Here is a 12737-nt window from a genome sequence, read left to right as displayed (position 1 = left end):
TCCCACTTCCAATATGTATCTAGACCGAGACTTAGAGTCATCTAGATTAGTGTCAAACTTGCATCGGCGTAACCCTTTACGACGAACCTTTTTCACTTCCATAATCAAGAAACATATCCTTATTCCACTAAGGATAATTTTGACCGTTGTCCAGTGATCTACTCCTAGATCACTATCGTACTCCCTTGCCAAACTCAGTGGTAGGGCATACAATAGATCTGGTATACAGCATGGCATACTTTATAGAACCTATGACTGAGGCATAGGGAATAACTTTCATTCTCTTTCTATCTTCTGCCGTGGTCGGGCTTTGAGTCTTACTCAACTTCACACCTTGTAACACAGGCAAGAAACCTTTTCTTTGACTGTTCCATTTTGAACTACTTCAAAATCTTGTCAAGGTATGTACTCATTGAAAAAACTTATCAAGTGTCTTGATCTATCTCTATAGATCTTGATACTCAATATGTAAGCAGCTTCACCGAGGTCTTTCTTTGAAAAACTCCTTTCAAACACTCCTTTATGCTTTGCAGAATAATTCTACATTATTTCCGATCAATAATATGTCATTCACATATACTTATCAGAAATGTTGTAGTGCTCCCACTCACTTTCTTGTAAAATACAGGCTTCACCGCAAGTCTGTATAAAACTATATGCTTTGATCAACTTATCAAAGCGTATATTCCAACTCCGAGATTCTTGCACCAGTCCATAGATGGATCGCTGGAGCTTGCATATTTAGTTAACACCTTTAGGATCGACAAAAACCTTCTGGTTGCATCGTATACAACTCTTCTTTAGTAAATCCATTAAGGAATGCAGTTTTGTTTATCCATTTGCCAGATTTCTTAAAACGTGGCAATTGCTAACATGATTCGGACAGACTTTAAGCATAGATACGAGTGAGAAACTCTCATCGTAGTCAACCTTGAACTTGTCGAAAACCTTTTGCGACAATTCTAGCTTTGTAGATAGTAACACCACTATCAGCGTCCATCTTCCTCTTGAAGATCCATTTATTCTCAATTGCTTGCTGATCATCGGGCAAGTCAACCAAAGTCCATATTTGTTTTCATACATGGATCCCATCTCAGATTTCATGGCTTCAAGCCACTTTGCGGAATTTGGGCTCGCCATCGCTTCTTCATAGTTCGTAGGTTCATCATGATCTAGTAGCATGACTTCCAGAATAGGATTACCGTACCACTCTGGTGCGGATCTTACTCTGGTTGATCTACGAGATTCAGTAGTATCTTGATCTGAAGTTTCATGATCATTATCATTAGCTTCCTCACTAACTGGTGTAGGTGTCACTGAAACAGTTTTCTGTGATGTACTACTTTCCAGTAAGGGAGCAGGTACAGTTACCTCGTCAAGTTCTACTTTCTTCCCACTCACTTCTTTCGAGAGAAACTCCTTCTCTAGAAAAACTCCGAATTTAGCAACAAAAGTCTTGCCTTCGGATTTGTGATAGAAGGTGTACCCAACAGTCTCATTTGGGTATCCTATGAAGACATATTTCTCCGATTTGGGTTCGAGCTTATCATGTTGAAACTTTTTCACATAAGCATCGCAGTCCCAAACTTTAAGAAACGACAGCTTAGGTTTCTTGCCAAACCATAGTTCATATGGTGTCGTCTCAACAGATTTAGATGGTGCCCTATTTAACATGAATGCAGCTGTCTCTAATGCATAACTCCAAAACGATAGTGGTAGATCGGTAAGAGACATCATAGATCACACTATATCCAATAAAGTACGGTTATGATGTTCGGACACACCATTATGCTATGGTGTTCCATGTGGCATGAGTTTGTGAAACTATTCCACATTGTTTTAATTGAAGACCAAACTCGTAACTCAAATATTTTACCTCTGCGATCATATCGTAGAAACTTTTATTTTCTTGTCACGATGATTTTCCACTTCACTCTGAAATTCTTTGAACTGTTCAAATGTTTCAGACTTATGTTTCATCAAGTAGATATCCCCATATCTGCTCAAATCATCTGTGAAAGTCAGAAAATAATGATACCTGCTGCAAGCCTTAATATTCATCGGACCACATACATCAATATGTATGATCTCCAACAAATCTGTTGCTTGCTTCATTGTTCCGGAGAACGGCATTTTAGTCATCTTGCCCAAAAGGCATGGTTCGCAAGCATCAAGTGATTCATAATCAAGTGATTTCAAAATCCCATCAGCATGGAGTTTCTTCATGCGCTTTACACCAATATGACCTAAACGGCAGTGCTACAAATAAGTTGCACTATCATTATTAACTTTGCATCTTTTGGTTTCAATATTATGATTATGTGTATCACCACGATCGAGATCCAACGAACTATTTTCATTGGGTGTGTAACCATATAAGGTTTTATTCATGTAAACAGAACAACAATTTATTCTCTTACTTAAATGAATAACCGTATTACAATAAACATGATCAAATCATATTCATGCTCAACGCAAACACCAAATAACACTTATTCAGGTTCAACACTAATCCCGAAAGTATAGGGAGTGTGCGATGATGATCATATCAATCTTGGAACCACTTCCAACACACATCGTCACTTCACCCTTAACTAGTCTCTGTTTATTCTGCAACTCCCATTTCGAGTTACTAATCTTAGCAACTGAACTAGTATCAAATACTGAAGGGTTTCTATAAACACCAGTAAAGTACACTTCAATAACATGTATATCAAATATACTTATGTTCACTTTGCCATCCTTCTTATCTGCCAATCACTTGGGGTAGTTCCGCTTCCAGTGACCAGTCCCTTTGCAGTAGAAACACTTAGTCTCAGGCTTAGGACCAGACTTGGGCTTCTTCACTTGAGCAGCAACTTGCTTGCTGTTCTTCTTGAAGTTCCCCTTCTTCCCTCTGCCCTTTTCTTGAAACTAGTGGTCTTGTCTACCATCAACACTTGATGTTTTTCTCGATTTCTACCTTCGTCAATTTCCGCATTACGAAGAGCTTGGGAATCGTTTCCGTTATCCCTTGCATATCATAGTTCATCACGAAGTTCTACTAACTTGGTGATGGTGACTAGAGAATTATGTCAATCACTATCTTATCTGGAAGATTAACTCCCACTTGATTTAAGCGATTGTAGTACTCAGACAATCTGCGCACATGCTCACTAGTTGAGCGATTCTCCTCCATCTTTTAGCTATAGAACTTGTTGGAGACTTCATATCTCTCAACTCGGGTATTTGCTTGAAATATTAACTTCAATTCCTGGAACATCTCATATGGTCCATGACGTTCAAAACGTCTTTGAAGTCCCGATTCTAAGCCATTAAGCATGGTGCACTAAAATATCAAGTAGTCATCATATTGAGCTAGCCAAACGTTCATAACGTCTGCATCTGCTCCTGCAATAGGCCCGTCACCTAGCGGTGCATCAAGGACATAATTCTTCTGTGCATCAATGAGGATAAACCTCAGATCACGGATCCAATCCGCATCATTGCTACTAACATCTTTCAACACAATTTTCTCTAGGAACATATCAAAATAAACATATGAAAGCAACAATGCGAGCTATTGATCCACAACATAGATATGCTAATACTACCAAGACTAAGTTCATGATAAATTAAAGTTCAATTAATCATATTACTTAAGAACTCCCACTTAGATAGACATCCCTCTAATCTTCTAAGTGATCACGTGATCCAAATCAACTAAACCATAACCGATCATCACGTGAGATGGAGTAGTTTTCAATGGTGAACATCACTATGTTGATCATATCTACTATATGATTCACGCTCGACCTTTCGGTCTCCGTGTTCCGAGGCCATATCTGCATATGCTAGGCTCGTCAAGTTTAACCTGAGTATTCCGCGTGTGCAAAACTGGCTTGCACCCGTTGTAGATGGACGTAGAGCTTATCACACCCGATCATCACGTGGTGTCTGGGCACGACGAACTTTGGCAACGGTGCATACTCAGGGAGAACACTTCTTGATAATTTAATGAGAGATCATCTTATAATGCTACCGTCAATCAAAGCAAGATAAGATGCATAAAAAGATAAACATCACATGCAATCAATTTAAGTGATATGATATGGCCATCATCATCTTGTGCTTGTGATCTCCATCTCCGAAGCACCGTCATGATCACCATCGTCACCGGCGCGACACCTTGATCTCCATCGTAGCATCGTTGTCGTCTCGCCAATCTTATGCTTCCACGACTATCACTACCGTTTAGTAATAAAGTAAAGCATTACATCGCGATTGCATTGCATACAATAAAGCGACAACCATATGGCTCCTGCCAGTTGTCGATAACTCGGTTACAAAACATGATCATCTCATACAATAAAATTCAGCATCATGCCTTGACCATATCACATCACAACATGCCCTGCAAAAACAAGTTAGACGTCCTCTACTTTGTTGTTGCAAATTTTACGTGGCTGCTACGGGCTTAAGTAAGAACCAATCTCACCTACGCATCAAAAACACAACGATAGTTTGTCAAATAGACTCCGTTTTAACCTTCGCAAGGACCGGGCGTAGCCACACTCGGTTCAACTAAAGTTGGAGAGACAGTCGCCCGTAAGCCATCTATGTGCAAAGCACGTCGAGGGAACCGGTCTCGCGTAAGCGTACGCGTAAGGTTGGTACGGGTCGTCTCGTCCAACAATACCGCCGAACCAAAGTATGACATGCTGGTAGGCAGTATGACTTATATCGCCCACAACTCACTTGTGTTCTACTCGTGCATATAACATCAAACCATAAAACCTAGGCTCGGATGCCACTGTTGGGTTTCGTAGTAATTTCAAAAAATTTCCTACGCACACGCAAGATCATGTGATGCATAGCAACGAGAGGGGAGAGTGTTGTCTACGTACCCAACGCAGACCGACTGCGGAAGCGCTGACACGACATAGAGGAAGTAGTCGTACGTCTTCACGATCCAACCGATCAAGCACCGAAACTACGGCACCTCCGAGTTCGAGCACACGTTCAGCTCGATGACGATCCCCGGACTCCGATCCAGCAAAGTGTCGGGGAAGAGTTCCGTCAGCACGACGGGTGGTGACGATCTTGATGTACTACAACAGCAGGGCTTCGCCTAAACTCCGCTACAGTATTATCGAGGAATATGGTGGCAGGGGGCACCGCACACGGCTAAGGAATAGATCACGTGGATCAACTTGTGTGTTTCTGGGGTGCCTCTGCCTCAGTATATAAAGGAGCCAAGGGGGAGGGGGGCGCCGGCCAGGAGGAGGGCGGGAGGAGTCCTACTCCTTCCGGGAGTAGGACTCCCCCCCCCCCAATCCTATTCCAACTAGGATTCCCAAGGGGGGAAAGGGAGAGAGGGGGGCCGGCCACCTTCTCCTAGTCCTAATAGGACTAGGGGAGGGGGGAGGTGCGCAGCCACCTTGGGCTGCCCCTTTCTCCTTTCCACTAAGGCCCATGAAGGCCCATATGGCTCCCGGGGGGTTCCGGTAACCTCCCGGTAACCCGGTAAAATCCCGATTTCACCCGGAACACTTCCGATATCCAAACATAGGCTTCCAATATATCAATCTTTACGTATCGACCATTTCGAGACTCCTCGTCATGTCTGTGATCACATCCGGGACTCCGAACAACCTTCGGTACATCAAAATGCATAAACTCATAATATAACTGTCATCGTAACCTTAAGCGTGCGGACCCTACGGGTTCGAGAACAATGTAGACATGACCGAGACACGTCTCCGGTCAATAACCAATAGCGGGACCTGGATGCCCATATTGGCTCCTACATATTCTACGAAGATCTTTATCGGTCAGACCGCATAACAACATACGTTGTTCCCTTTGTCATCGGTATATTACTTGCCCGAGATTCGATCGTCGGTATCCAATACCTAGTTCAATCTTGTTACCGGCAAGTCTCTTTAATCGTTCCATAATACATCATCTCACAACTAACATATTAGTTGTAATGCTTGCAAGGCTTATGTGATGTGTATTACCGAGAGGGCCCAGAGATACCTCTCCGACAATTGGAGTGACAAATCCTAATCTCGAAATACGCCAACCCAACATCTACCTTTGGAGACACCTGTAATGCTCCTTTATAATCACCCAGTTACGTTGTGACGTTTGGTAGCACCCAAAGTGTTCCTCCGGCAAACGGGAGTTGCATAATCTCATAGTCATAGGAACATGTATAAGTCATGAAGAAAGCAATAGCAGCATACTAAACGATCGGGTGCTAAGCTAATGGAATGGGTCATGTCAATCAGATCATTCAACTAATGATGTGACCTCGTTAATCAAATAACAACACTTTGTTCATGGTTAGGAAACATAACCATCTTTGATTAACGAGCTAGTCAAGTAGAGGCATACTAGTGACACTCTGGTTGTCTATGTATTCACACATGTATTATGTTTCCGGTTAATACAATTCTAGCATGAATAATAAACATTTCATCATGAAATAAGGAAATAAATAATAACTTTATTATTGCCTCTAGAGCATATTTCCTTCAATCCCGACCTCCCAGGTGACAGAAACCAGAGTCTCATTCCCTTGAGAGAGATTCCACTCTCACGTATTCCGGTGTTTCTGACGACAACTGTGCTTTGCAGGGGAGATTTCCGAGGCAGGAGGCCGAACCTACGGCGGCTAGCCAACGAGGGGCCGCAGGGCCCCGTGGGGCAAAAAGGAATGTAGTCCGGACTGAGATGCCGGCGCAAAGGTATAGCGCACCCTCTGTTTCCCTGGTGTTATTCTGTCAGGGCATTTTAACGTTCGTGCTATCTTTAGAACGAAGAGACCTCGCCGGACTACATCCGGAGAGGTTGCCAATCGCGCCTCCACCAGCCAGGCTCCAACGTCTGGCCAGGAAGCGAAGGCGAGCACAAGGCGCGCACCGGACGCTCCTCCGACAGAGGATGCGGATAGGCTGTCTGCCACAAATTCTGGAGTGGAGAGTGCCATGAACCACAGGCGTCGCCGGACAGTTATACGCGACGCTTGTTTCTCCCAAGAGGCTTTAGATGCCTTTAATTCGGGAGATGCGTACCTCCATGCCGCTCGAAATGGTTTAGCCAGAGCCACGGAGCAGTATGTAAAAGACATACGGGTAAGAAAATTTTGGTCAAATATATATATACCAGTAGCCCCCGAGACTTGAAACAGTTAGAGCAACTGATTTAAGGATCATTTAATATGCAGCTTCTTACAAAGAAGAATACCGTACTGTCCCACGAGCTGGAAAAGTGCAAGGCCCAACTAGAGGCCGCACTAGTCGCAGCAGGGGAGCCCAAAGAGACGCCCTCAGGTAAGATACACTTCGAAAGATTAGTATTGTGCGGTGTGGGTGCAAATCTGACAAATCATATTGCAGATGGCGCCGGACTAGATTCCGGACAAGCAACAACTCTTACGCCGGCTAAAGGCCGGTGAGAGTATGTTGACAAAGGTGAGGCGAGAGAAGAATGGTCTTCAGGATGCCAACACCAAGCTGGACGTCAAACTTAAAGATGTTCGTGGCCAGCTGTCGGACTCCACGAAGGAGAATCAGCGGCTTCGACGCGGCATTTTTAGTAAGTGCTTGAACGAACTTTGAAAAAAGAGTTCGGCGAGGAAGTCGACTAACAGAGTAATGTCTGTAGGTATGCTCACAGGTCGTCCTGCAGAGGAGATGCCCGGTTCTACGGGTGACCTTCTTCCCGAACTCGTGCAACTGCATGAGCGAATTCGGCAGGCGATGCAGGGTGTTGCCCAAGCCTTATGGCCTGCCCACTCCATGCCGGAGGGCCTTGGAGAGCTTGCGGAGAAGCTGAAGGGAGCTCGGTGGCGCTTCCGGTTGTGGAAGATATCGGCCTGCCGACAAGGCGCTAGGGAAGCCTGGGCCATGGTGAAGACCCGTTTTACAAAGTCTGACCCAAACCACATGGCCGAGGTCGGACCAGTGGGGCCTGACGGGAAGGAGATCCCAGTGAGCTTAGTATACGGCCAAGTAGAGTTGGCCACGAAGTATTCCCAGCAGGACTGTAAATTAGACAGCCTGTTAGATGGTATAGAAGAGGAATACAATCAGTCAGAATGACTATGTAATTTTGAATTGACATGTGTAATGCCTTCTAGCCGGATTGTAGATCGTTTGTCGTTGCCGACCTTTTCGCTTCAACCTCGGGACCTGACGGTCCGGAGTGTGTCCGAATACCATAGCGGTTATATAAGAACCGTGGTATGCGTGGAGACCAGGCGTAGGGGTCATTAGTGCTTTAGCAGACAAGTGCCCAACTAGTTATGTTATATTACATGGTTAGTAAGAAACATCTTCCAGAGAGAATAGTTCCGTTAGGGGTTCCTTTCGCTGGGAGGCATGCCCTAAAGTGCATGTCCGGACTGCGTAAAAAGACGCAGAAAAAAGCATCTGGGGGCGCATAGAATGAGTAAAAAGATCATCTTTTATCTCACCGACCGAATATTCACTTAAGAACGCTAGCTTTCGGCTTCACCCAGTCTGAGGTACACATCCAGCTGAACCGGCAGTAACAATCGCAGAGGTGCTCCCTTTACCGCCTAGCCGAACAATCGAGAACGTAGGGGTAAGCACAGGAGCCAGGCAACCCAACTTGGCCAAAACTTAAGTCATATCGATGCATATAATGGTGAAGAAAAAGGTACATGCGGAAGTTTGACGCATGTGTTGGGCGTGAAGCCCGTATAAATAAGCTTCTGTTAAAGAAGCCCCCAGGTTTAATGAGCGCGAGTGGCGCGTCACTAGATGAGCCTTTAAGGGCTATAAAAGAAAAGAGGGGAAGGGGAGAAATGTAGGACAGAAAAATGCAAAAAATGGACAGAGGAAGGAGACGAACACAGAGTCCGGCGCTAGGCATATAATCTTCGGAGACGAGTGGCGTTCCACGGGTTCGGCTCGAGTCGGTTATCCGACGCATCTCGCAAGCGGTACGCCCTGCAAGTCAGGACTTGGTCGATTATGAATGGACCTTCCCACTTGGGCTTGAGTTTGTCCTTTTTCTTATCCGGTAGGCGTAGAACTAGTTCGCCAACATTGTAATTTTTGGCCCATACTTTTCTGCTTTGATATCTTCGGGCCTGCTGTTGATAAAATGCGGAATGGGCTTTTGCCACGTCACGCTCCTCCTCCTGGGCGTCCAAGTTGTCCTGCCGATCGAGCTCGGCTTCTCTTTCTTCGTACATGCGCACTCTAGGTGAGTCATGAATTATGTCGCAGGGCAGAACTGCCTCTGCGCCGTATACCATAAAAAATGGTGTGTATCCGGTGGTGCGATTTGGCGTGGTCCGCAGCCCCCATAGCACAGAGTCGAGCTCCTCCACCCAGTGCGTGTTAGATTCCTTGAGGGACTGCACTAGTCTGGGTTTAATGCCGCTCATGATAAGACCATTTGCACGTTCGACCTGGCCGTTGGTTTGTGGGTGATAGACAGAAGCATAATCGAGCTTGATGCCCATGTTTTTGCACCAGAGTTTTACCTCGTCGGCGGTAAAGTTTGTACCGTTATCGGTTATGATGCTGTGGGGGACGCCATAACGGTGTACAACCCCGGATATGAAGTCTATCACAGGTCCGGATTCGGCCGTTTTAACAGGCTTGGCCTCTATCCATTTGGTGAACTTATCCACCATGACCAGTAAGTATTTTTTCCTATCGGTCCCACCTTTAAGGGGACCGACCATGTCAAGCCCCCAGACCGCAAAAGGCCAGGTGATGGGTATAGTTTGGAGTGCGGTGGGTGGCATATGGCTTTGGTTGGCAAAAAGTTGGCAACCCGTGCATCGTTGGACTAGGTCCTGAGCGTCTGCCCGGGCCGTCGGCCAATAAAAGCCTGTACGGAAAGCCTTGCTAACAAGGGACCGAGCAGCGGCGTGGTGACCACCGAGTCCGGCATGAATTTCAGCCAGAAGGTTCCGCCCTTCCTCTTCGGAGATGCACCTTTGAAGGACTCCGGTGGTGCTTTTCTTATAAAGCTCTCCCTCATGGACTCTATAGGCTTTAGATTGCCGCACTATGCAGCGGGCCTCGTTTTGGTCCTCCGGGAGTTCCTGCCTAGTAAGGTAGGCTAGGAATCGTTCTGTCCATGGGGCGATGATCGCCATTATTATGTGGGCTGAATGTGTAATTTCATTGGCAGAGCCTCCAATTGTGTCAGATTGTTCGGCGTCGAGTGGTGCGGCTGGGTCCGGGCTGTTATTTGCGGGTTCCCCCTCCCATGCTACGGATGGCTTGAACAATCTTTCCAAAAAGATGTTGGGGGGACTGCATCGCGTTTTGCTCCGATGCGTGCCAGGACGTCCGCTGCTTGATTGTTTTCTTGGGCTATATGGTGAAACTCCAGCCCTTCGAACCGAGCTGACATTTTTAGAACGGCGTTGCGGTAAGCTGCCATTTTTGGGTCCTTGGCGTCGAAGTCTCCATTTATTTGGGATATCGCGAGGTTTGAATCCCCGCGTACCTCTAGGCGTTGGATACCCATGGATACTACTATCCGGAGACCATGTAGGAGGGCCTCATATTCGGCTGCATTGTTGGAATCCGTGTACATGATCGGGAGCACATATTGGACTGTGTCTCCTGTGGGGGACGTCAGGACGACGCCAGCCCCTAGTCCGGCCAACATTTTGGATCCGTCGAAATGCATAATCCAGTTTGAATATGTGTCGTACTCTTTAGGGAGCTCGGCCTCCGTCCATTCTGCGACGAAGTCAGCCAAAACTTGCGATTTAATAGCTCGCCGTGGCTTATAGGTTATATCGAACGGGAGAAGCTCGATGGCCCATTTTGCAATCCAGCCCGTTGCGTCGCGGTTGTTGATGATATCGTTGAGTGGTACTTCCGAGGCTACTGTTATGGAACACTCTTGAAAGTAGTGTCGTAGCTTCCGGGATGCCATGAATACCGCGTATGCAATCTTTTGATAATGCGGGTACCGTGATTTGCATGGAGTGAGGACAGTGGATATGTAGTAGACCGGCCTTTGAAGGGGGAATTTGTGTCCGTCCATTTCCCGCTCGACAACGAGCACTGCGCTGACAACTTGATGTGTTGCTGCAATGTACAATAACATTGGTTCGCCGGTGCTCGGCGCGGCCAGGACTGGGTTTGTTGCCAATATGGCTTTTATTTCATCAAGTCCGGCCGTGGCGGCCTCCGTCCACTCGAAGTGTTCGGTGCGCCGAAGGAGGCGATAGAGGGGTAGTGCCTTTTCTCCCAAGCGGGAGATGAAGCGGCTTAAAGCCGCCACGCATCCGGTTAATTTTTGTATTTGTTTGAGGTCCTTTGGGATATCCAATTGTGACAAAGCTTGGATCTTGGCTGGATTTGCTTCAATTCCTCTACCGGATACAATGAAGCCCAAGAGCTTTCCAGCTGGAACGCCAAAGACGCATTTTTCCGGGTTGAGCTTGATGTCATATTTTCGGAGGTTATCGAATGTAAGCCTCAAGTCGTCTACTAGAGATTCGGCATGTCTTGATTTGACGACCACATCATCCACATATGCCTCCACTGTTTTGCCGATCTGATTTGCCAGACATGTTTGGATCATGCGCTGATATGTTGCGCCGGCGTTTTTCAGCCCGAAGGGCATTGTGTTGAAGCAGAATTGGCCGTATGGTGTGATGAATGTTGTTGCAGCTTGGTCTGATTCTGCCATCTTAATTTGATGGTAACCGGAGTATGCGTCGAGGAAACACAACAAATCGTGTCCTGCGGTGGCATCAATAATTTGATCGATGCGGGGGAGGGGGAAGGGATCCTTTGGGCAAGCCTTGTTAAGGTCTTTAAAATCGACACACAGGCGCCAGGATTTGTCCTTCTTTGGTACCATCACCAGGTTTGCTAGCCAGTCCAGATGTTTTATGTCTCTGATGAATCCGACCTCCAATAGCTTGGCTAGCTCCTCCCCCATAGCCTGTCTCTTGGGTTCGGAAAAACGCCGAAGGGCTTGTTTGACAGGTTTGAATCCTTTTAGGATATTTAAGTTGTGTTCGGCCAGCCTGCGTAGGTCTGAAGGGTGCCAGGCGAAGATGTCCTAGTTCTCTCGTAGGAACTCTCGCAGTGTGGCGTCTGCATCAGGGTTCAGTCGTGCCCCGATTGAAGCTGTTTTATTGGGGTCCGTTGGATGGACCTGGAATTTGACTATTTTGTCGGCTGGCTTGAAGGATGTGGATTTGGATCTCTTATCGAGTATCACATCATCCCTATTAACCGTGGAGCGCAGCGCAGTCAGTTCCTCGGCCGCTAAGGCTTCGGATAGCGCCTCAAGGGCTAATGCGGCCGTCTTGTTTTCGGCGCGGAGTGCTATGTCCAGATCACTAGCTAGAGTGATAATTCCATTCGGCCCGGGCATCTTAAGCTTCATGTACTCGTAATGGGGTATTGCTTGGAAAATTGTGAATGCTTCCCGCCCTAGTAAAGCGTGATATCCGCTCTTAAACGGGGCCACATGAAACGTGACTTCTTCGGACCTATAATTATCCGGCGTGCCAAACACCACATCTAGTGTGATTTTTCCTGTGCCGCGCGCTTCCCGACTGGGGATTATTCCTCTAAAGGTTGTGCTGCTTCGCTCGACGCGGTTCCAGTCTATTTCCATTTTTTGAAGGGTTTCCTCATAAATGAGGTTCAGTCCGCTACCTCCGTCCATGAGCACCTTGGTGAGGCGAAAGCCGTCCACTATGGGACTGAGGACCAATGCGGCTGGTG

Source organism: Triticum urartu, chromosome 2, assembly GCF_003073215.2.
Source record: "Triticum urartu cultivar G1812 chromosome 2, Tu2.1, whole genome shotgun sequence".
Classification (NCBI taxonomy): Eukaryota; Viridiplantae; Streptophyta; class Magnoliopsida; order Poales; family Poaceae; genus Triticum; species Triticum urartu.
The sequence above is the reverse complement of the archived record's forward strand: the minus strand, read 5'-3'. Positions refer to the sequence as shown.